Genomic DNA, 27,393 nt, shown 5'->3' on the forward strand with positions numbered 1-27,393 from the left:
CCTCCTTGGATTAGATTCAGCAATGCACCATAAACCAATCACCAGTGTTCCAAATCATGCTCCTCTTAAGATATTCAATACTTTAATTGATACACTTGCCAAATGATCTCCTTCCTTTTTTATAGTCTTAGGCTTACACAAACCATGGTCCAAAACCATTGATAACCAATACTAGGGACTCAATACATGGGTTCAACACTTTGGATGCAATACCAAGGACCAAAACCATAGGTTCAAATATGTTGGACTAAATACCATGGACCAAACATAAATATTTCCACATGTATGTGCTTTTCTCTACATGAAAGTGTGTGCATACGCGCCTTCTGAATGGTATACCTATGTGTATATGCGATTTAGTTACGAGGAACCTGCGTATACCTCATTTCCTTTCATTTTGAGAGCCTAAACTATGATCTGCCCTTTGAGTGAGTTGCCATTAAGGACATCACCTGTGCCATAGTGCCAAACCAGTGCCATAATGCCAACAAAAACTACTTGAGATGATCTCTTGAGGTAGAATATCCTCCAAATTTTGGGACTCCCAACCACCATCGTCATCATTTTATGGCTTCTCCAATAATCCTCCTACTATGGTGATTCTATATAAGAGAGTACTGCAGCAAACATGGGACTCCCAATGATATTGACACATAGAGAACATCAGTTCTAGCCTAGTTACCATCATAACTAGGCTACTAGACATGACATCTAACATCTCCTGCCACAAACATCCATTCTAGTCTGGTTTACATTAATGCCAACACTCTTGCCAAATCTCAAACAATGCCAACAACCTAATACATCTCCCAGCATGATTATTGCCACTATCTGTTATAACAAAATCTAACCCTGATAAGTTGTTGATCAAGTAGACTCTGAGTAACTCTTTCAAACCAATTTTTTAGTTGAGGCTTAGCCTCCTCAACTTGAGAGGGCTCTCTCAATAGGTTTAAGAATTTTGATTAATGATTAGATGGCTAACTTTAGGAACAAAAATGGACAAATGTATAACTGGTTGACTGGATGAATCAAAGATTAGCAAACATCTATTAGGCTATGGAGTCAAGATAGTCTTCAACAAAACAACATGATCAACAAAACATGGAATTCAAGGCACTTGGAGTTTAGGTTTATAGGTAAGATAGTAACACAGTGAATCGACACAGTTCACAAGAATGTGAAGAAAGCTAGAGCATTTTCCAATGAATTCTAAGTATCACAAGCTCATACCATACCACTGCAAATAAGTAATTGAAAAAGAAAAAGGCCATAAGAACATCAAAGACATAAACTCCTTGTGAATATTGAGTAGTCAAACTGATCTCTATCTTAAGTTTGAAAAACCACAATTTCTTACAATAACACAACTTTCTTTTGCTAATGAAATTCCCAACCCTAAGGAATTTGATTCTCAAGATTAATATAGTGTTTTGACAACCTTGGATGCTATGATCCACCTTCATGTCTTCAAAAATCATTGGCACAATTCCTACTATGTGAAAAGATGTTCTGATGTCAAACATAGCAAGAAATTGTTGACTTAGTGGCCATTAATAGATGCCACTAGTCAACACGAGAACTCTCACCATTGATGACAATGAGAGTCAAGATGCCCAAACACATCTTGCTAGGTATGAATAGTTTTGCTGATGTCGAGTCACCTAGAAGATCTGATGAACAAGGGACATTAATGTATTCCCATTGTTTGTTAGCATGAGAACTTGCCATTAAGGCAAGCATGCCTCAAAGTGTTTTTACAAGGAACTTAGACTCAAAGGACTATGGACTCAATAATTTGCATTGAAGCATGGCTTATTTGTGAAATGAAAATGACAAGAAAGGGAAGATGAAAATGGAAGATGGAAATGGAGAGTAGAAATGGCAATGGGCAATAAGCATGTGAATGAGCCTCTTGCTTTTATTTGTGGGTTATGAATGGAAAAAAAGAAATGGAAAGCGTATGTGAATGTAAATGGAAAATATGAAGGGAAATGATGTGAATGGTTTATTATGAAGTATGGATGTGATGGAGACAATAGTATCTGAAAGTTTTTCAAGTATTTGGAGCTGATTTTGTTAGCATATTTCCTCTTTGTTGCTGATCATCCTCTTATGAAACAAATTGGTCTCTTAAGAGAGACACCATTCACTTGTAATCATTTGTCTTTCCTCCTGCAACCTGCAAAAGAACTAATACTTCTTCTGCAATGAAATGTCAGATTATCAAATGAGAGAGATGGCCAATCTCTCTAGTTATGATATTTACACACAAAAATAAGAATTTGTATTAATGAAACAAGTTCTCAAACGAAAATCAAAATAATTTATATCTGCTTTGGAATTAGTACCTCAAGTTGAATGTTGCTTCTTTTCAGAAATTTATTTCATCATTCACTGTTTCAAACTCTAATGATGGATTTCTTAGTGTATATCTTGTCGAGATCTTTCGAATGATACTTGAATCATCAAAATCTGATTTCGCATGAGAAAGTTAGGCTAATTTGAACAATGAGGTTTTTCAGCTGCAAACTGATGTTTGGCTGTGGAATTGGACAACAGCTGTGGAATTGGACTTTAGCTGCGGAATGTGCATAGTTTCTGTAGCTAAAAATCTTGAATAAAAAGCTAGCCATTCATCTTTCATCATCAGTCCAAAATTAATCAATACCTTCAGAAAAGTAAGTAAATAAATTATACATTTCATTGATTCAAAATTGTTTTTTTTTTTTACATGTGGTGACTTAGTGTCGTGACTTGGCAATAACACACACGTTGAATTCCCTTTGATCGGGGTATTTTCATCGACTTGGATCAAATGGATAGGAAACCATCCATGTACTGACATTTTCCCAGCTACCCATGTGGCTCGTTTCATCTTTCGACACTTGTAACATACAAAATTATGAAAATGGTTGCGGAATTACCAGTTAGCTGTGGAATAGAGCTGCATTCCGCAGCTAAAAGGCAGCCAACCATCAATTTTAAATTTTTTTCTATGTACAGAGGATTATTCTGCAGACCAACTACTACAACACTCGAGGATTTGACAATTCTCAAGAAACCATTTCCCAAAATTTCATAGTTGTTGAATGAGATAACCATGGTCTTCTACATTTCCTTTAATAGAGTTTAGATGTTTTTGGTTCAGGCATTCATATACTTAGCCATAGATCATGTTTAAGACAACTCCCAGGAATATTAAGGTGACGATTCTGAAAACTAACAACACCAACTACCTGCATGGGAATCATTCCACTCCATGGCATACGTAAAGTAGCCAACTCCCATAAGATGACACCAAATCTAGAACTTTACAACATGGAAATAAAGAGAATAGTCGTGTGATTTTTGGATACATATAATCAGACGCAAATGAAGTACGAGTCAAGAGAGAAACCGTTAGTCATTAAAGTCAAGATTTAATGCCAAGAAGCTCCATGCCACGTCTATCAATCGGCTGTGAAGAGCCATATCCAACCAGTTCACATAATGGAGTTAATCACTAAATAGAGCCATATTCAATTGGGATTGATCTTAATAGGTGTTAATGAGTTACATATGGGTGGAATTAAAAGGTGGGAGACATGGTGGAGTAAACGCCAGCACATAGTCAAATTAGAATTCCCCTTTCCAAGCAGCCGAATTAAATCAATCAACCTATTCATGTTTCAATTTCTGTTTTTCCCTCTTGCAGCATGCAAAAATGGGCTTCAAAGAACTTCAAAATTCTCCCAAACCGCTTCAAATTTCTTAAAAGGATTTCTGGGTGTTTTATTTTTCCCTAATTCGTCTTCGTTTGGCCAGATTTTGCAGTTGAAGTTTGACATCTTTCTCTATTTTGCATTTTCCTGAATTGCTACATTCGGCTATGAAATTTCAAATCAGAGGTAAGACAATACATCTTTGTTTGAAAGTGGTAGTGTGCACATTGTTGATCCTTATTGGAAATCTATATGGGAGACAAGAAATTTCCAATCCAACCACAGGAAAGGCACACTAAAGAAGAACGCACTATTTGAAGAGTCGTGAAGCCATTTCATAAAGAAGTGCGGGCAATTGCTCAACAAAACCACAACCGAGAGACTACGCATGGAGTTTGTAATGTTGAATTGAAATCGTTGGATTGGGAAAAATTGACATGTTAAAGCCATGGAAATCACCTTCCAAGGTCAGCGATACATTGGTTCGACTTATTGGCAGTATGAGGGATCCATACATAGTGGATGTGAAACTATTATGGAGTGTATTACAGGGTGAAGATATCATCAATAAATACCACAGGAGTCATTCCATTGAGTTTCTTTTTCTTTTTTTCTCTTAAATTGTAAAATTTATAAAAATTATTAATGGTTTTCAATTTCAAGCAACAAAGACTTCAAGGTAAACATGCTAAAAATAGGACTTTAACTGAGTTCTTATGCTGGTTTTTTATCGATCTGAACTGGGTGACTAGGATAGGATCCATGTCGGGGTGATTCCGGAGATGCCCATGTGGTTGGTTTCTTCATTGGATTCCTGTAACCTGCTAAACCTTGAAATTAGGTACGGAATTCATATTTAGTTGCGGAATCAGGCTGCATTTTGCAGCTAGTTTGCAAAACCTTATTAAAACAGGACACAGTGTTTTGAGGGTCACTACAAACCATAGCCAGTCAATTTTGGACAGCTGAACCTATCAAAGCAGTTGGATTTTATTTTTTATTCTTTTTTTTTTTATTGAATCAAATGAAATGATGAAGTTTATTTTGTCCTTTTTTTTTAACATAAAAATTCTTTTTTCTAGTCCTCCAGATCACACAAAGTGCAGGAGGAGAGCATACTCAAGAAATTATTGAAAAAAAAAATTAGATGTAAGAAATAAGGTCTCCTAATTACACTTCCCTGGAAACGGCACCAAAATGTCTAGTCAATTTAGTGTCCTAAATTGCTCTACATAAATTATCAGTCCAGGTATCGTAAATTGATGAAGTGTGGTGCACCATATGTGCTTAGTTAACCCTTTTTCTTACTTTGTTGTTTTATAGTTTTTTTTGTTGTTTTTGGGGGTTTTGTTTCTTATGCTTAATCTAAGAAAGAAAAGCTATGCTTCTAGGTGAAATCTCTAAATGTTAATGGACAACTAAATCTAATGAATTCTAATGTTAGAACCTAATTTCTAAAGAAAGGAGAAAATGAAACAAATCAAACTTTAATCTAAGTCAGAAAAATGTCTATGAAATGAAAGCAAAAATGATAACAGCTAAATGAAATCCAAGAAAGCAAAAATAAAACTACTGTAATTAAAAAGTAAAAACTTGAAATTGCTTTCAATGGTTAGCCAATAATCTCATCCATAATCACAACATTTTGCCAATTAACTTCTAAATCGATGTGAAGCTAAAGTCTGCACAAATATCATCATATGGCATGAAAGAAATGACATCTAAATTATCTAATTTCACACTAATGAAAAGCAAAGCCAATTATCTCACCTATAATCACAATATTTCACCAATTAACTTCTAAAACAGTGTTAAGCTAAAGGCTCCGGAAACATCATCATATAGCATGAAAGAAATGACATCTAAACTATCTAACTGCACACTAATGAAAAGCAAAGCCAATCATCTCACCTATAATCACAATATTTCGCCAATTAACTTCTAAAATGGTGTTAAGCTAAAGGCTCCGGAAATATCATCATATAGCATGAAAGAAATGACATCTAAGCTATCTAATTGTATACTAATCAAAAGCAAAGCCAATCATCTCACCTATAATCACAATATTTCACCAATTAACTTCTAAAACAGTGTTAAGCTAAAGGCTCTGAAATTATCACCATATAGCATGAGAGACTAATCTAATAAGAAAATACAAGAAACATGTAAAGAAAACTAATCTACAATCAACCGGTTGAACACACTTACATGAATTAAAATTGCATGAATGGAAACTCTAATCTATCAAACTTGAAAGCAATCAAATGACATACTTGAATGAAATCAAAGCAAAACTACAAAACAAAATCTACTCTACCTTACATTCTAATATGCTCCATGACATCTACTTCACATCTCCTTCCATGTTGAGAACATCAAAGTTTTATTCAAATTCTTCAAAATTACAAAGTACAACAAAGCTCTCCAAAGCTTTCCAAAGCTATCAAGACTAAAAAGCTACAAGCTTAAGAACTAAAAAGCTAACAAATGAAGGAGAGAGATCTCCTATTTATACAAAAAGATGAGAAGCCATCTCATTAATGAGAGTCCATGAATCTCTCCCTCTACCTCTAGAGTCCTAATCTAAACAGGAACTGATAAGACACATGTATTCTTAGAGTTTCAATACAATTAGGAGATGTGACACATATCCTCATGATCCCATGATTCTCTCCATACAAATTCGAATTTGGCCTTAGAGTGCCACATAAAGGTCTTGTAGAAGCCTCCTTTTGACCTACACATGTCAACAATCTCAACCCACTTGTTAGGTATAAGCATGTGCACATTATTTTCTAATTTTAACCACAAATTCACTTAAAAAGGCTAAGAATTAATAAAGTTTGGAAAAACATAAATGTGGCCCAATGATGATGAAAGTGGGATGAATGTAGTGACATAGTAGTGAAATGGAGGTGAAATGGAGGTGATATAATGGACATAATAGTGAAAGTGTAATGGAAATGAATGACATTTTCAGGACCCAACAATCCATCTCTAGGGGAATTCGAATTCCTATCACTGACACCTATCTATTCATAAAACAAACTACTTAATTACAACTTGACAGCTAGTTGTCTTTAAGAGTCCTAATGCAAATAGGAGTTAAACTCCTAAAACATGCTTTCGACAACCCTATCTATGACTTAAATACATTCTTTAATCAGCTACCACTCCATCTCTTCGAGCTTTATGATGTCTCCATTATTGTTGCAAACCCTACTAAGTCATGACCTAACTGCTCTTGAAAACAAGGAGACAAGAGTTCCTCCCTTTAAATCCCTTGATCCTTTATGCTTATCTTCGAGCGGTTTTGCTGGTGTACATGTGGCATGTATTAGTGTTCCATTAAAACTGCATTTTCCACCTGTGCAAAAAGGGAAGCTTGAACATATGGAGGAAAGGATGAAACATGACTGTGCTACGAAAATAGTTTGTGTTCGTAGCACAGCTTTTATATCACTTATAGAATACTTCTTGGAACTTTTCTTTTTGTGCCACTGCCATCTAAAACTTCATATATGATCCCATGTCTACCAGCAACCTCAAAACTTGGAATTAATCAGACCTTGACTTCGATATGCATCTATAAAGTGCTAAATGGTCACCTTAAGTAGTTTCATAGTGCACTACGAAACTGCTGGGTGTGCTCTTTTTCCAACACGACCTTCAAAATCTACAGTTTGGGAATTTTCACTATTTCATAAAGACTGATATGATCACCAAAAACAAAACAACTTAACCTTATAAGATTGTTCTTCTTCAGAGATGACCTTCTTTTTAATAATAAACTGTTTTAAGATATATCCTTTATTGCCCTTTTTTTCATCACTCTGTTTCATTATTGTTGTAGCCTTTTTTAGCTTTTGTTAACTGTATTTCTAGGTCTTCAATTTGTCTTTTCAATCTCCTGTTATTATCTCTCAACTGAGCGTTCATCCTCCTTACAAATCTGGCTTCTTTGATTGCAGGAACAGTCCAAGTAAAGTACTGAGCTTCATTGTTGACTATTTCTAGTTTGGGAGCTTTTTCAACTTCCCAGAGGGCCTTTATCCTCTTGAAATTTGTCTTCTTAGCAGCATGCCTTCTTGCTCTCATCCTTAGTCTAGCAATTTCAATGTTAGCTGCTCTTAACCTTTCTTCCATTTCTTCATAGCCGGTTTTTTCTGCATTGTTTTCATATGAAAAATAGGTGTTGAGATAGAGCTTATATCTTTTGATCCCTGATAGCCATTACAAAAATAAAGGATGTTTTTGTATATAAGAATGTTTATAAGGAAACCCTCTATCATTTTTTTGAAAACCAGTTTCAGTTGTCCAGATTCTGCATTATAAAATCATGTATAAAACAGGAAAATTTAGAATTTTGAAAACAGGTCTCAAAGGAAACTTTGAATCTCCAAATTGGTAGCACCTGGGAGAAATTCGAAAGAGGTTTTTGTTTCTTTTTATGTTCTCACAAAAGACCTCCTTCATATTTTTGAAACTCATCTTCATTTTCTTGAAAATTCCTTTTGAAACCAATAGCTCAAAACAGTCCAAGAAACACACAAATCCCCTTGCAGCTCCTAGTAGAAATACATGTAACCTGTCCGGATGAAAGCTTGTGTGAAGCTGAGGTCATCCATGATAAGTTAAAGCTTTATAGACTACTATCCAAACACATATCCTTCTTTTTATTCTTTCATCTTCATGGCAATTTCCCTTTATAACCCAAACTGCCCTCTTAAAAATATGACAACTGTAAATAACTTTTTGGACAGCAAGCTGTTTGTCACAAAGTTAACTTTTCAAAGGTGACAGTTGAATGATACATGCAAGGGTTGAAAATTAAATGACAAAGAGGATCTTGGATAACTTGTTTAAGGCATGATATTCGAATGTGGAGAGAAAGGTGACAAAATGAGGGAGTGGAAAGCAACAACCACTTCATCAACCAATAAAAATAACTCTGCTTTTCCTGAAAAACAAGGTTGCACTCTTGAGCTCCTATCTCTTGATCCCTGATAGTTGTTACAAAAATGGAGCAGGTTTTTGTAGATAGGAATGTTTATAAATAAAACCTCTTTTATTTTTCAAAAATGAGTTTTCAATTGCTCAAGAACCCCCTTTGAAGTTGACTACTAAAAACACAAAAACAGGGTTTTTGCCTCATAGTGCACTACAAAATTAGCTTGTTTTCGTAGTGCAAATCACCTTAATTGAAATAGATACCCTACAAAACTACGGAGTCCTGTATGATTGCAAACATTTAACCCTAAAATTAATGGAGTGACTTCTAAATGGAGAATGTGACCTATTTGACCATGAAGTGAACCTAAAGGACTTTATTTGGAAATGAAAGATGACATTTTAAGACTTCAAATCCTATCACTTACCCTTTTATCAAGACTAAAATTACTTTTAGACATCCTTGAAATCATGAACAAAAGTAGAGTTGACAAAATGATGTTTTGAAAATTTTTGGTTGATAACAGTGGCTCCACTAGGGATAGTGTGCCCCAGTGGTACACTAAGAACCGGTAGCACCAGTGCTACTATCCATCCTTTAGAATAAAATTATGAAATTTTGCACAATCTACTCCCCAAGCTTTAATGATTTCTGCAAGAGGGACTCAAACTGCACTTACTAAAAAATGCTCAGTCAACCTACCTGTTGTGGGGAAAAATGCCTATGCAGGACGATCCTATCCACCTAAGGTGTGACAGTACCTTAGCAACAAACAAATACAGCTACTTCGGTTTCTTCCTTTATGAAATATGAAAGAGAGGAGATTGGTAGACTTACCGTTATCTTTCGGTTGTCCCTCGATCTAGATCCTCTCCTCTTTGTGTGTCCACAGCTACTTGCCTCTTTGCTTTTGCTCCCACGAGATCACAAGAGAACAGCTACCTGTGACAAGAGAACAGCTACATGCAGCAAGAGAAGGACACAATACAAAGGCAAATATACATATTCATAAATGATTCAGGATTAGAAGTAAATCAAATACACTAATGTAAATCATACAATAAACACCAGCATATAGGAAAGAACCAAGAAGCTTTATTGATTGATAAACAAGGTTCAGGAAGAGATACAACCCATGAGGTTCCAACCCAGCATCTCCTTCCCAGCAGAATGGAATTCCTTCTTCAGCCCCTTTCAAAGCATAAGCACCCAATGATCTAACCACAATCCAACAGCAATTCTTTGCAATTACAATATTCCAGCCTCCTTAGACCTCATGAGAGAGCTCTATATATAGGAGTTTTGGAGAAAGGATGAGTCAGCTTGAGGCTTGCATGGAGCTGACTAGTGTCCTCTCCCACTTCAGTTCTTGAGTCCACTTGGAGGTCCTTGCTTCCACTTGGAGATTTGGAACCTCTTACTCATCACCAGTCGAATTCCTTGATCTAAGTGTCATTTTGGAAGCTTCCTGGGCATTGACACCTTGAGAAATGAGTCTGCCACTTGTCCAGTTACGCTCAGCGCAGGTAGCCTTCTTTGCAGTTGACATTCAGCGCAGGTAGACAGTGGAGCAGTTGACATTCAGCGCAGATGCTCAGTGGAGCAGTTGACATGATCCAGAATTGCCTTGTTTTTGAGTGTTTTCAGGTGGAGAACTTTTGTAAACTGCTGTGGTTTGCTGGCCTTGTTCCTCTAGGGATAGGAACAACATGTTTAGGGACTTTGGATCCCTTAATTATTGACATTTCATGCTCAATGATGCAAGGCACAAAAATGTCTATAACACTACCCTAATCTTATTTGCACATTCCTACGTACCCTATCAACTGCAACCTCCATTTGTAGCTCAAGCAACATGAAACTTCCAATGAAGCGAGTCATTGATCTGATCTAACACTTGAATCTCTTGATTGTGCTTGTAGCAAAAATAAACATGATACTGAAATAACTGAGGCAACATGAGATGTAACTGATCTTCAAGATGAAAATATAACTAGAAATATAAACAGTAAATCTTTTCCATTGTTACCGGGAAAAGTGTCTATTTAGAACTGCTCTATCCCACTAAGGTGTGACAGCTGCCTTAGAAACAAACAGAGAAAACTACTTTTGTATTTCCCTTATGAACTATAGATAGAGAGGAATAGAAAGAACCGACCTGTGTCTTGCGCTAATCCTTTGATCCAATTCCTCTCTTCTTTGACAGCTTCCAGCTACCTGCTCCCTTACTTGCCCAGCTTCACCAAGTACCTGTAAGATCACAGAAGAGGAACACTATACAAAGACATGGATCTATATTCATAAATAACTTAGGATCAGACTTAAGTTAACCATACAAATGTAACAAGCATCAATGATACAAAAGCATGGAGGAAAAACTCAAATAGTTTTTATTGATAAACAAGAAGATCCAGGAGGAGTTACAACCAATGGTTCCTGACCCAGCATCAACCTCCCAGCAAAGAAGCCCCTCTTCACCTCTAACAAAGCATAAATCACCCAATACTTTGATGTTTGTCTCAAAACCAACAACAATTCCTTACAATGTGCAAAATTCCAGCCTTTGGATCTCTGGGATGAGGGATCCATATATAGATGTATGTAAGGAGGATGAGTCAGCTTGTGATTTGATTAGTGTCTTCTCTCTGTCAGTTCTTGCTTCCACTTGGAGACTGAAGGCCTCTTACTCATCCTTGGTTGAATTCAGTGAGGCAAGTGTCATAGGAGAAGATTCTGGAAGCTTCCATTGTCTCTCCACCTCGCGGAATGACACTACCATTTGTCATTTCTCGCCCAACGCACCCTCATAGTGCATTTACGTGCATTGCAACGCACCTAGCCAGTGTATTCAGGTGCTATGAAACGCACCTAGCCAGTGGAGCAGCTGAAATGATCCTGTTTTGACTTATTCTGAGCAGTTTCTGGTGGAGAACTTCTAGGAGAAGCTGTGATTTGTTGAGCTTGTTCCTTTAGGGGTTAGAACAAAACTTTTAGGGACTTAGGAGCCCTTGGTTTATGGACATTTCATGCTTGGAGTTGTAAGGCACAAAAATGTCTATAAAAGTTGCCCCCTAAAGTATGAGGCCGTTAATCGGGTGAAATGCTTTATTATGAGGATCTGAAGTTCTTTCAATGCTGGGAGGAGACCTGTAATAAGATACAATACAATACATTATCTTCATACTGTTTTTCATGAGCTAGCTGAGGCGAGCATTCCCATGCTCAGCTTTATAAATTCATTTTCATGTACATAGGACAGACAACCGTCTGATTGTAGACTGATGATTCTGGTAGAGCCATCATCCTTTTGGTAGGATGATTATCTGTGCTGCAATGCTGTACATTTTAATGTCTTTATTTCCTTGAATATATATCGCAGCCCGGATGGATGAAACTAGATCCGGGGTCTTCAATCTCGTCTGATCTTCACTCGAAGTACAAGTCGATCCATGTGAGAAATGTTCTGAAGTCGAACATGGAAAGACATCGCTTGATTACCAGTCAATGATGTAAACTGTTAACAAGTGCGAGAGGAATCACCGATAATGATAATGATCCTCAAGGTACTGCAGTACAATTCACTTGGTGTGAATAAAGGACTTGGCGTCGAACACCACGCAAAATCTTTCGGTCGAAGGTCATTGATGTAAACCTGTCGCCGGAAGTGAGAAACTTTCCATTGAGGCATGCAAGCTTCAAAGTACTGAATGGGGTGTTCCTAGACCAACTTCTTGGATGATGAGCTGATGTCGACAAGAAGTGATCCGTCACAGGAGAGCCTTAATGACTCCCACATCAATGACACGGAACAGAGAAAATGATTTTGATGGAGATGAAAACGATCTGATGATATACGGTTTAGGGTGGCGGTCATGAAAGAATGGAGTATAATGTATGGTAGTGGGTGGGACACAGGTGGCTTCTCTGGATGACTTCTCTTGAACATTTCGGCGACACTGATGTGATGGATTGGTAGCATTAACCCCAAATGTGGATGGTATGGTGTGACCATGGCGATGTGACCGGTGAATGAAATAACCCAACCCGACTCAGACACGGAGCGGAAGTGTCATGTTCAAGAGCGACTTGCTACCAATAAAGATTCTTTGAGTTTTCTTCCCAATTTTTCCCCGGTCATTGCTGACTAATACCTCTTTATTTTTGTCAAGCTTGAGGAGGATAACATATGCTTGTTCTAAAATTTGCCCTTCGAGCAAACCCATCGCTATGCTTTAACAAGCCTAGCGATAGTGAAACTCGTTCTCGTCTAAAGACAAGTTTGTCACTATTAATCTTTTTAACGAGTTTAACGACAAAGATAACTCGGTCCTTTTCATTTTTAGAGAGTCTGAAAAGGTACGTAAAGGTAACTCCAAAATTCATTTTTCGTCATCTAATCCCTTAAGTCCGAAAAAGTATAAAACAATACAGAAGGGATGAAGTTTCGATAGTTTTAACGAGCCGAACAAAACAAGCGCTCGATCTTTTTGTGCAATAATCCCTCAGGTCCAAAAAGATTAAAATCTAGAGGAGGAATAGCACTTCCTATCCCTTTAACGAGCTGGAGAGGCCAATGGCTCGGAAATCTTTTCATATTTTACGAGTCAGTTGAAAAGAGCTTAAAGAAGACTCGTCTTTTGGGGAACGAGTGATACCATGGGTAGCAGCTGATTCCAGGTAAGGTTTGGAATTTTCCAATCACGGCAGTGTCACAAGGATGGCTAGTCAAATCACTCTTCGCAGCTGTTCCTCAAAATGGGTAAACAATCAAATGGAGGTGAACGATCGGCCAATGAAAAAGTGGAGGTGATGGTGCAAACACGACCAAGGCTTTAATGGCTGAAGTACTTCATTCACGGTGGTTATTTACTGGGGAATAGTTCATTTTTTAACGAGCTTAAACGCGGGTCAAAACATTTGCTCGGTGCGGGTTTATTTTTTAACGAGATTGAACCTTGCGGTAACACTGCTCGATTAATCCAGTCGTATGATAAGAATGTCTCATATAAAAACGGCAACTTTTAGAGTTTTACCCCACATGCTTTCTTTATGCAAGTTAGGAAACGACCAATCCTACGGGTTTAAAGGGTTAGAGGTCCTAAAAATTTAAAAAAATAAATAGTTGCTCTTCGCTTCCATGCCAAAAGGCTTGCATGCCCCCAGGTATAAAACAAAGTTTCAAGGTTACCCCTACTTCCTTCCGCCAAAACATTTGTTTTACCGAGAGAGGCCTATCTCTTACAGGTTACCCAAAGATTGTTCTATTCACGGCGCAAACAAAACACTTCTTCGGCGATGTCTACCAAGATAAACAAAGGTGAGTGGCGGCTTTTGCCAACTCACATAACTTTGACAAGAGAATCTTGTTCTAGAATAAACCCCTCTTCTAATCACGGACGGGGGTACAGACTAGTCATATTCTCCCGCAGAAACCTACTCTATACTCGAAGTTTTTCTGCCGAAGCAGACCAGGGTGCATGCCCCCAGGGTTTCAGTCATATCCCTCCGAATTAATCGCACTCATCGGGAGGACGGACTGGAGATTGAGACATTTCTTGTGCGAAAAGACCATTTAGGGATGGTATATGACTATTTGCTATGCGTGATCCAGGAAATGAAAGCTGGTCCACGAGCTTGACCACTCTTTCTTCGTACGGAAAACACATCACTCTAAGGAGTGATGAGACAATGGCTCTCATGCAATAAATATAGTCTCGTCTAAGGAGTAGATTGTAATCTAGGGGTCCTTGAACTACCATTACGCTCATGCGAACGGTTTTCCCTCTCAATGTTATGGGCACATCGGGAAGGATCCCTAAAGGTCGACTGGTTCCTTTATCAAAGCCTGTCAGATTTCTCATCTCAGGCAAAAGCGATGGTGAACCAAGCGCTTTCCAAGTAGTTGAGGAAAGGATACTCACAGAAGCCCCCTCATCTATGATGGTACCAGCCATAACCATTCTATATATTTAAACGATAATTCAGAATGGTACGCTTGCTGGTAAACGGGGTCTGCCTAGTTGATTCCAGTCGAACGAGACAATTAGGTTGCTTGGAGGTGGGACCGAATAGACGGCCGGGTACGACTCTGACGAACTTCCTTCCTACGGTAAAGGAACAGGTAAATTGCCCCCATGTTCGTTGGAGTCTGTGCTTATGAAAAGAATTTGGACGGTGTCATTCTTGTTCTCTTCAGTGATTATATCATCTGAAGATGAAACCTCTGAAGGCAAGACCGGGTCAACTGCCGCCTCGACCTTTTGACTTTCGTCTGGTATGGATCCAGATGGTTTATCTTCAATGATAGGTGCTTCAGCCGACCACCTGAGCGGGCCAGCCGGATTTTCAACTAGTGACGGACTCGGCAAGAGTTTTTTATATCCATGTGGAAGTCGTAACGGTGAAACCGGGCGATCATCCAAAATTCTTTTAGCTTCGTCTAAGAAGGGACAATGGTGGACGGCATGATCGCCTTCGCACAATTTACAAGGAAATCTATATTTTCCTTTCTATCCTGGGGCTTCACTTTCACTAGTCGACGGTGTGCTTTCAACATGATCATCAGAGGTTGACAACACCGGGTTGTGCAATCGAGGAGACCAGTCCCTTAATATTTGAGGGATGCAAGGAAAATCTCTGTGAAAGTGGTCTCCTTTGCAAATGACACATGGCGATTTAGGCCTGGTCGGTGCAGTGTGTGGATTTTCGTTAGACGACACTCGTTTTCCCCCATTCGCCTTTGGCTCCTTCTTCTTCTTCTCTTTCTTCTTCTTTTCCTTCTTCTCCTTAGGAACTTGACTTTTGGCTTTACCAGCCCCATCAAGCGAAGAGGAAGGAGGAGAGGAAGAATTAGAGGAAGTAGAAGGTTGGTGGGCAACTCTGGACTCGTCTAATTGCTGATTCGATTGTTCAGGAATAGTGGTGTTCTGAACGACAGGGGTTGAGAAGAGCCATACAAGCAAACCAATTGTCAGCCCTGGAAGCGACAATGTGGCCATATGGGGCGCACCAACATCTCCCCAAGAGGAGAAGGGACTAGGATTCCCTCCAAGGGGAATTCCTTGGTTGGTAGACTCCATTTTCTCAACCCAAGATCAACGTAGGAAAGGGTAATGAATATTCTGTTTAAAATAAATTTTTATACGCTTTGACACAACTTGTTTTTTCAGTTTTTAAGAGTCGAGAAAAAACAAAAGATGACTCTAGTCTCCTTCGATTTTTAATGAGCTTGAAGTGACAAGTGCTCGGATGGACCTTTTACATTAAGGAGTCTGAAAAGGAACGAAAGGGACTGCTCTGGAGGTCTAGGTAGAGGGAGTACGAAACCAATCGCAAAACTGCAGAATACTTTTTACAGTACGGCAGTCAATCTTCCCGAATGCTGTGTTCAGTGCATTGCGATTGGTAGGGCGACAGACACAGCTTCCTATGGATAAAGGATTTAAGCCTATAGGGGTCTCCCAAAATATACTCGACGGTATGTGGGAGCACAAGTCCGTACTGGCACTTATCGTCTCAAAGTGGAGGAATCACCCAACCATCAGTGAGGACAACAGTTACCAGGCCTTACGACGCAGGAATACGTCTCTAGCCTAGACCTCTAAATGTTGTGCGTTAAGTTCCAAAGCGTTGTTAGATTCATTGAATTTATTTTAAGTTGATCTTTCTTATGAAGTTTTCCTTTTGGGTTCACCACGAGATGTAGATGTAATTCCTAAAATGCAATCTAAAGATGATAAACAAACTTTTATCTCTTCTGCGCAATGAAAATCCTAGCTACTAGAGGAAAGGAAAGACACAATCTTTTCACAAAGAGCAAAGAGCACACTGTAAATGCACTTTCCTAAATCAAGCCAAACAGACTTTCTATATGCAAATGCACATGCATGTATTTGTTTTCGACTTTCTTAGTATTGATGCTAAAAAGAAAGTTGATGTACAAATCTGAATTTGCTTTCAAGCGACAAACACAAACAAGCTTCTTTTCGAAATCAAAAGATAGAGATGATTACGACACCTTGCGATTTTGAAATGAATACTCGTTTTTGACACTAGAAAATCACAAATTCAGACCAAAGGCAATAGTAAAAGTATAATCGACCATCAACAGCAATCAAACTTTCTCCTATGATTGAAATCGACACTTGCGACAGATCTAAATCAAAGGACGACAGTACGACTATTCTACTTTTGCAATGGAAAACTGTAAACGACTCAACAAACACACAAAAACATTTACAGTTCTTTTGTACAAAGGAGGCGGAATAACAGCAAGGAAAAGGGGTTTTAAACAGACATATATTGATCACAGGCTACAAAATTCAGAGACAAAACTGGAAATGATCAGCGCACCTGTAACACAGAGAAACTGCATTGCAGCGCAGGTTGCCCTTTCGGGAAGTGCGTTGAAATGCAGGATCTCTTCACAGTACCTGCGCTGGGCCAGAAACGAGAATCTGTCTGGGTTCTGGGTTATGGTTCGCAGTTAGTCTTTGGTTTTTGGCCGAGTAAAAGCAATCAGTAATGCACAATCAGGGGTAGATCTAAGGAGGGTCTAAGAGCTATCACAAGCACAATCAGATAGTTTGTGAATCAGCTGTTCAAATCATAAACAAATCTAGTAAATGGATTGAAGCAACAGATGTCTACTTTGCATTTGTTATGGAAAATGCAGTTCGAATGCTACTTATAAGTTTATGAAACAAACAACAAAGAGATACACAAACAAACTAATTAGACAATCTTCCCTAGCGGAGTCGCCATTTTGTTACCGGGAAAAGTGTCTATTTAGAACTGCTCTATCCCACTAAGGTGTGACAGCTGCCTTAGAAACAAACAGAGAAAAGTACTTTTGTATTTCCTTTATGAACTATAGATAGAGAGGAATAGAAAGAACTGACCTGTGTCTTGCGCTAATCCTTTGATCCAATTCCTCTCTTCTTTGACAGCTTCCAGCTACCTGCTCCCTTACTTGCCCAGCTTCACCAAGTACCTGTAAGATCACAGAAGAAGAACACTATACAAAGACATGGATCTATATTCATAAATAACTTAGGATCAAATTTAAGTTAACCATACAAATGTAACAAGCATCAATGATACAAAAGCATGGAGGAAAAACTCAAATAGTTTTTATTGATAAACAAGAAGATCCAGGAGGAGTTACAACCGATGGTTCCTGACCCAGCATCAACCTCCCAGCAAAGAAGCCCCTCTTCACCTCCAACAAAGCATAAATCACCCAATACTCTGATGTTTGTCTCAAAACCAACAGCAATTCCTTACAATGTGCAAAATTCCAGCCTTTGGATCTCTGGGATGAGGGATCCATATATAGATGTATGTAAGGAGGATGAGTCAGGTTGTGATTTGATTAGTGTCTTCTCTCTGTCAGTTTTTACTTCCACTTGGAGACTGAAGGCCTCTTACTCATCCTTGGTCGAATTCAGTGAGGCAAGTGTCATAGGAGAAGATTCTGGAAGCTTCCATTGTCTCTACACCTCGCGGAATGACACTGCCATTTGTCATTTCTCGCCCAACGCACCCTCATAGTGCATTTACGTGCGTTGCAACACACCTAGCCAGTGTATTCAGGTGCTACGAAATGCACCTAGCCAGTGGAGCAGCTGAAATGATCCTGTTTTGACTTATTCTGAGCAGTTTCTGGTGGAGAACTTCTGGGAGAAGCTGTAATTTGTTGACCTTGTTCCTTTAGGGGTTAGAACAACACTTTTAGGGACTTAGGAGCCCTTGGTTTATGGACATTTCATGCTTGGAGTTGTAAGGCACAAAAATGTCTATAACATCCATGTAATTAGCTATAGGGTCAAAAAAGACATGATTAGTTTTATGATCATCATAACATTCTATATCTTCAAACAACTGATTCTCATCCATGCATTATTCCTTTGATATGCCATCCAACTGCTTTTCTGAATGATTCTCACAAAAAATGTAATTTTCCTCATTATTATGATCATTCTTTAATGTAAGCTGCTGTAAAGTATGACATAAAAAATCAACCTTTTCCTCTGCCTGAGAGTTATAAAAGCTATCTTCCAATATTTCTTCTTGGTGTTTGCAATGATTTTCATACACTTTGTGATCAAAATATTGGCAAGTTTGATGCATCTTTACATTAATCTCAGAGGATGTAACATGGTTTTCATAAGTAAAACCCTACTCATTTTCATGTTGCATTTCATGGGAAGTTATCCGTTCTTCTTGGTGTTGAAATGTATTGTTATGAAGACCCTCTAAAATTTCTTGATCCATGAATTCATCATCATCATAACAATCCTCCAAATAGAATAAAACTCACAGAATGTTTATAGCAATCTTTGACCAGCAATAAGGAGGGGTGACATTCTTTATACATCTCATAGAATACATGATGGAAATTAGCAAGCGGATATAATGAACCATTTTCCAAGCCTGTATACCAAGACCATGCTTTTCCTTCTAAAGTGGTCATAAACATCTTCATGAGACAATCTTCAGGGAAATGAACCTTAAGATAGTGTACATGCATATGGAACCTAACCAAATGAAGAGCAACATTGTCTTTCTTTTCATCTTTGAGTATTGGAAGATTATCTAACCAATCAACCTTTGGCATAGGATTTGGAAAACCAGGGATATGAGACTGATTCATAGGGGCATACCTGGCATTCATTCTTGCAATGGTACTCATCTTGAAGCTTCATCAAGCTACTGATCTTCTAGCAGTGGGGTCACCTTCCAATTTTGTATTTGATGTGTGGAATCATTAAGGTAGATGCAGCCTCAAACAACTTCTTGAGCTCCTGCTACCTTCAGAAGTTCAGCTGCTTGATTTTGGGAATGAGTAATCTTCAGGCTCCCGGCAGACACACCAAAATGTTATCAAAAAATCTAACCCTGATAGGATGCTAATCATGTAGACTCTGAGTAACTCTTTCAAGCCAATCTTTTGCTTGATTCGTAGCCTCCTCAACTTGAGAGGTCTCTCTCAATAGGTTTAAGATTTTTTATTAATGATTAGATGGCTAACTCTAGGAACAAAAATGGACAAATGTATAACTAGTTGACAGGTTGAATCAAAGATTAGCAAACTTCTATTGGGCTATGGAGTCAAGATAGTCTTCAACAAAACAACATGATCAGCAAAACATGGAAGTCAAGGCACTTGGAGTTTAGGTTTATAAGTAAAATAGTAACAGAGTGAATCAACACAGTTTACAAGCATGTGAAGGAAGTTGGAGCATTTTCTAATGAATTCTAAGTATCACAAGCTCATACCACTGCAAATAAGTAATTGAAAAAAAAGAGGCCATAAGAACATCAAACACATAAACTCCTTGTGAATCTTGAGTAGTCAAACTATTCTCTGTCTTAACTTTGAAAAACGACAATTTCTTACAATAACACAACTTTCTTTTGCTAATGAAATTCCCAACCCTGAGGAATTCAATTCTCAAGCTTAATATAGAGTTTTTACAACCTTGGATACTATGATCCATCTCTAGGGGAATTCAAATTCCTATCATTGACACCTATCCATTCATAAAACAAACTACTTAATTACAATTTGATAGCTAGCTGTCTTTAAGAGTCCTAATACAAATAGGAGTGAAACTCCTAAAACATGCTTTCAACGACGCTATCTATGACTTAAATACATTCTTTAATTAGCTACCAGTCCATGTCTTTGAGCTTTATGATGTCTCCATTATTGTTGCAAACCCTGGTGAGTCATGACCTAATTGTTCCTAAAAACAAGGAGATAGAGTTCCGCCGTTTAAAGCCCTTGATCCTTGATGCTCATCTTAGAGAAGTTTTTCTAGTGTACATGGCATGTATTAGTGATCCATTAAAACTTTATTTTCCACCTATGCAAAAAGGGAATCTTGAACATATGGATGAAAGGATGAAACATGACTCTGCTACGAAAATAGTTTGTTTTCATAGCACAGCTTTTATCACTTATAGAATACTTCTTGGAACTTTGATTTCTGCACCACTACCATTTGAAACTTCATATATGATCCCATGTCTACCAGAAATCTCAAAACTTGGAATTAATCAGACCTTACCTTCGAAATAGATCTATAAAGTGCTAAATGGCCACCTTCAGTAGTTTCGTAGCGCGCTCCGAAACTGTTGTGTATGATATGTTTCGAACACGACCTTCAAAATATAGAGTTTGGGAATTTTCAATATCTCATAAAGACTGATATGATCACCAAAAACAAAACAACTTAACCTTATAAGATTGTTCTTCTTCAGAGATGGCCTTCTTTTTAATACCAAAACTGTTTTAAGATATATCCTTTACTGCCCTTTTTTTCATCACTCTGTTTCATTATTATTGTAGCCTTTCTTTAGCTTTTGTTAACTATATTTCTAGGTCTTCAATTTGTCTTTTCAATCTCCTGTTAGTAGCTCTCAACTGAGCATTCATCCTCCTTACAAATCTGGTTTCTTTGATTGTAGGAACACTCCAAGTAAAGTACTGAGCTTCACTGCTGACTATTTCTGGTTTGGAAGCTTTTTCAACTTCCCAGAGAGCCTTTATCCTCTTGAAATATGTCTTCTCAGTAGCATGCCTTCTTTCTCTCATCCTTAGTCTAGCAATTTCATTATTAGTTGCTCTTAACCTTTCTTCCATTTCTTCATAGCTGGTTTTTTCTGCACTATTTTCATCTGAAAAATAGGTGTTGAGACAGAGCTTATATCTTTTGATCCCTAATAGATGTTACAAAAATGGAGGAGGTTTTTGTAGATAAGAATTTTTATAAGAAAAATCTCTCTCAGTTTTTTGAAAACCAGTTTCAGTTGGCCGGATTCTGCATTATAAAATCATGTATAAAATGGGAAAATTCATAATTTTGAAAATAGGTCTCAAACGAAACTTTGAATCTCCAAATTGGTAACACCTGGGAGAATTTTGAAACAGGTTTTTGTTCCTTCGGATGTTATTACAAAAAAAAACCTTCATATTTTTGAAACTCATCTTCATTTTCCTGAAAATTCCTTTTGAAACCAACAGCTCAAAACAATCCAAGAAACACACAAATCCCCTTGCATCTCCTAGTAGAAATACATGTAACCTGTCTGGATGAAAGCTTCTGTGAAGCTAAGGCCATCCATGATCAATTAAAGATTTATAGGCTCCTATCCAAACACATAGCCTTCTTTTTATGCTTTCATCTTCATGGAAATTTCCCTTTATAACCCAAACTGCCCTCTTATAAATATGACAATTGTAAATAACTTTTTGGACATCAAGTTGTTTGTCACAAGGTTAACTTTTCAAAGGTGATAGTTGACTGATACATGTAAAGGTTGAAAAGTAAATGATAGAGAGGAGCTTGGGTAACTTGTTTAAGGCATGATATTCGAATGTGGAGAGAAAGGTGACAAAATGAGGGAGTGGAAAGCAACAGCCACTTCATAAACCAATAAAAATAACTCCGCTTTTCCTAAAAAAGAAGGCTGCACTCCTGAGCTACTATCTCTTGATCCTTGATATGTGTTACAAAACGGGAGAAATTTTTTGTAGATAAGAATCTTTATAAGAAAAACCTCTTTCATTTTTCAAAAATGAGTTTTCAATTTCTCAGGAACCCCCTTGGAAATTAACTACTAAAAACAGAAAAACAAGGTTTTTGCCTCATAGTGAACTACGAAACTAGCTTGTTTTCATAGCACAAATCACCTTTTTTGAACTATCTATGCTATGAAACTGCGGATTCCTATATGATTGCAAAAATTTAACCCTAAACTTAATGTAATGACTTGTAAATGGAAAATCTAACCTATTTTACCATGAAGTGAACCTAAAGGACTTTGTTTGGAAATGAAAGATGACATTTTAAGACTTCAAACCCTATCACTTACGCTATTATCAAGACTAAAATGACTTTTACACCTCCTTGAAATCATGACCAAAAGCAAAGTTGACACAATGATGTTTTGAAATTTTTTTGGTGATAATAGTGGCTCCACTAGAGATAGTGTGCCCTAGTGGTACACTAAGAACCGGTAGCTCCAGTGCTACTATCCATCCTTTAGAATAAAATTCTGAAATTCTGCCCAATCTGCTCCCCAAGCTTTAATGATTTCTGCAAGAGGGAATCAAAATGCACCTACTAAAAAATGCTCAGTTAATCTACCCTGAGCTTATTTGGACATTACTACCTACCCTAACAACTGCAACCTCCATTTGTAGCTCAAGGAACATGAAAATTCCAATGAGGCTAGTCATTCATCTGATCTGACACTTGAATCTCTTGATTGTGCTTGAAGCAAAAATAAACATGATACTGAAATAACCGAGGCAGCATGAGATGTAACTAATCTTCAAGATGAAAATATAACTGGAAATCTGAACAGTAAATCTTTTCTAGGTAATCAGCTATAGGGTCAAAAAAGGCATGATTAGTTTGATGATCATCATAACATTCTATATCTTCAAACAACTAATTCTCAGCCACACAATATTCCTTTGATATGCTATCCAACTGCTTTTCTGAATGATTCGCACAGACAATGTAATTTTCCTCATTATTATGATCATTCTTTGATGTAAGCTGCTGCAAAGTATGACATAAAAAATCAACCTTTTCCTCTGCATGAGGGTTATAAAAGTTATCTTCCAGTATTTTTTCTTGGTGTTTGCAATGATTTTCATACTCTTTATGATCAAAAGACTGGAAAGTTTGCTACATCTTTAAATTAATCACAGAGGATGTAACATGGTTTTCATAAGTAAACCCCTACTGATTTTCATGTTGCATTTCATGGGAAGTTATCCTTTCTTCTTGGTGTTGAAATGTATTGTAATGAAGAGCCTCTAAGATTTCTTCATCCATGAATCCATCATCATCATAACAATCCTCAAAATATTGAATAAAGCTCACAAAATTTTTATAGCAATCTTTGACCAGCAATATGGAGGGATGACACTCTTTATACATCTCATAGAATACATGACAGAAATTAGCAAGCGGATATAATGAACCATTTTCCAAGCCTTTATACCAAGACCATGCTTTTCCTTCTAAAGTGGTCATAAACATCTTCATGAGACAATCTTCAAGGAACTGAACCTTAAGGCTGTGTACATGCATATGGAAGCTAACCAAATGAAGAGCATCATTGTATTTCTTTTCATCTTTGAATATTGGAAGATCATCTAACCATTCAACCTTCGGCATAGGATTTGGAAAACCAGGGATATGAGACTGATTCATAGGGGCATACCTGGAATTCATTCTTGCAATGGCACTCATCTTAAAACTTCATCAAGCTACTAATATTCTAGCAGTGGGGTCACCTTCGAATTTTTTATTTGATGTGTGGATTCACCAAGGTAGATGCAGCATCGAACAGCTTCCTGGGCTCCTACTACCTTCAGAAGTTCAGCTTCTTGATTTCAGGAATAAGTAATCTTCAGGCTCCCAGCAAATGCACCAAAATGTAATCACAACATCTAACTCTGATAGGCTGCTAATCATGTAGACTCTGAGTAACTCTTTCAATCCAATATTTTGGTTGAGGCTTAGCCTCCTCAACCTGAAAGGGCTATCTCAATAGGTTTAAGATTTTTTATTAATGATTAGATGGCTAACTCTAGGAACAAAAATGGACAAATGTATAACTGGTTGACTGGTTCAATCAAAGATTAGCAAACATCTATTGGGCTCTAGAGTCAAGATAGTCTTCAACAAAACAACATGATCAGCAAAACATGTAAGTCCAGGCACTTTGAGTTTAGGTTTATAAGTAAAATAATAACACAGTGAATCGACACAGTTTACAAGCATGTGAAGGAAGTTAGAGCATTTTCCAATGAATTCTAAGTATCACAAGCTCATATCGCTGCAAATAAGTAATCGAAAAAAAAAATGCCATAAGAAAATCAAACACATAAACTCCTTGTGAATCTTCAGTAGTCAAACTGATCTCTGCCTTAAGTTTGAAAAACCAGAGTTTCTTACAATAACACAACTTTATTTTGCTAATGAAATTCCCAACCCTAAGGAATTCAATTCTCAAGTTTAATATAGAGTTTTTAAAACCTTGGATAGTATGATCCATCTCTACGGGAATTCAAATTCCTATCATTCACACCTATCTATTCATAAAAGAAACTACATAATCACAACTTGACAGCTAGCTGTTTTTAAGAGTCCTAATACAAATAGGAGTGAAACTCCTAAAACATGCTTTCAACAACCCTATCTATGACATAAATACATTCTTTAATCAGCTTCCACTCCATGTCTTCGAGCTTTATGATGTCTCCATTATTGTTGCAAACCCTACTGAGTCATGACCTAATTGTTCCTAAAAACAAGGAGACAGAGTTCCTCCCGTTAAAGCCCTTTATCCTTGATGCTTATCTTCGAGTAGTTTTGCTGGTGTACATGTGGCATGTATTAGTGATCCATTAAAACTTCATTTTCCACCTGTGCAAAAAGGGAAGCTTGAACATATGGAGGAAAGGATGAAACATGAAAATATTCTGTTTTCGTAGCACAACTTTTATATCACTTGTAGAATACTTCTTGGAACCTTGTTTCTTGCACCACTACCTTCTGAAAATTCATATATGATCGCATCTCTACCAACAACCTAAAAACTTGGAATTAATCAGACCTTACATTCGAAATGCATCTATAAAGTGCTAAATGGTCACCTTCAGCAGTTTCGTAGCGCTCTACAAAAATGTTGTGTATGCTCTTTTTCCAACATGGCCTTCAAAATCTACAGTTTGGGAATTTTCAATATTTCATAAACACTGATATGATCACCAAAAACAAAACAACATAACCCTATAAGATTGTTCTTCTTCAGAGAAGACCTTTTTAATACCAAAACTGTTTTAAGATATATCCTTTACTGCCCTTTTTCTCATCACTCTGTTTCATTATTGCTATAACCTTTCTTCAACTTTTGTCAACTGTATTTATAGGTCTTCAATTTGTCTTTTCAATCTCCTATTAGTAGCTCTCAACTGAGCATTCATCCTCCTTAAAAATCTGGCTTCTTTGATTGCAGGAACAGTCCAAGTAAAGTACTGAGCTTCACTGCTGACTATTTCTGGTTTGGAAGCTTTTTCAACTTCCCAGAGAGCCTTTATCATCTTGAAATCTATCTTCTTAGCAGCATGCCTTCTTGCTCTCATCCTTAGTCTAGCAATTTCATTATTAGTTTCTCTTAACATTTCTTCCATTTCTTCATAGCTGGTTTTTTTGGCACTGTTTTCATATGAAGCATAGGTGTTGAGACAGAGCTTATATCTTTTGATCCCTGATAGCTCTTACAAAACTGGAGAATATTTTTGTATATAAGAATGTTTTTAAGAAAAACCTCTCTCAATTTTTTTAAAACCAGTTTCAGTTGTCCGGATTTTGCATTATAAAATCATGTATAAAACAGGAAAATTCTGTATTCTGAAAATATGTCTCAAAGGAAACTTGAAATCTCCAAATTTGTAGCACCTGGGAGAAATTTGAAAGAGGTTTTTGTTCCTTGTTATGTTCTTACAAAAAACCTCCTTCATATTTTTGAAAATCATCTTCATTTTCCTGAAAATTCCTTTTGAAACCAACATCTCAAAATAGTCCAAGAAACACACAAATCCCCTTGCAGCTCCTGGTAGAAATACATGTAACCTGTCTAGATGAGAGATTGTGTGAAGCTGAGATCATCCATGATTAGTTAAAGCTCTATAGGCTCCTATCCAAACATATAGCCTTCTTTTTATTCTTTCATCTTCATGGAAATTTCCATTTATAACCCAAACTTCCATCTTAAAAATATGACAGCTGCAAAGAACTTTTTGGACAGCAAGCTGTTTGTCACAAAGTTAACTTTTCAAAGGTGACAACTGACTGATACATGCAAAGGTTGAAAATTAAATGACAGAGAGGAGCTTCGATAACTTTTTTAAGGAATTATGTTCGAATGTGGAGATAAAGGTGACAAAATGAGGGAGTGGAAAGCAACAGCCACTTCATCAACCAATAAAAATAACTCTGCTTTTCCTAAAAAAGAAGGTTGCACTCCTGAGCTCCTATCTCTTGATTCCTGATAGCTATTACAAAAATGGAGGAGGTTTTTGTAGATAATAATGTTTATAAGAAAAACCTCTTTCATTTCTCAAAAATGAGTTTTCAATTGCTCAGGATCCCCCTTCGATGTTGTCTACTAAAAATAGAAAAACAGGGTTTTTGCCTCATAGAGTGCTACAAAATTAGCTTGTTTTCGTAGCACAAATCACCTTTCTTGAACTAGATGCACTGCGAAACTGGGGATTCCTGTATGATTGCAAAAATTTAACACTAAAATTAATGGAATGACTTCTAAATGGAGAATGTGACCTATTTTACCATGAAGTGAACCTAAAGGAATTTATTTGGAAATGAAAGATGACATTTTAAGACTTCAAACCCTATCACTTACCCTTTTATCAAGGCTAAAATGGCTTTTACACCTCCTTGAAATCATGACCAAAAGAAGAGTTGACATAATGATGTTTTGAAAAAATTTGGGTGATAACACTATCCATCCAGAAAATGGAAAGTGTCCAACAATTTCCACTTTGCTTCTCCTATTGGATCTACTATTGATCAATATCTAGCTTTCCCATAGTAGCAGCTAGTCAACATGCTAATATTACCTATGGGACTATTTTGAAGCTTGTGCATGACAGTACAAAGTTTCACTTCCATTCACATGACGTTCCAT

The sequence above is a fragment of the Pinus tabuliformis genome, chromosome X (genome assembly GCF_031772625.1).
Source record: "Pinus tabuliformis cultivar Carrire ecotype Pingquan chromosome X, CPIR1, whole genome shotgun sequence".
Taxonomy (NCBI): Eukaryota; Viridiplantae; Streptophyta; class Pinopsida; order Pinales; family Pinaceae; genus Pinus; species Pinus tabuliformis.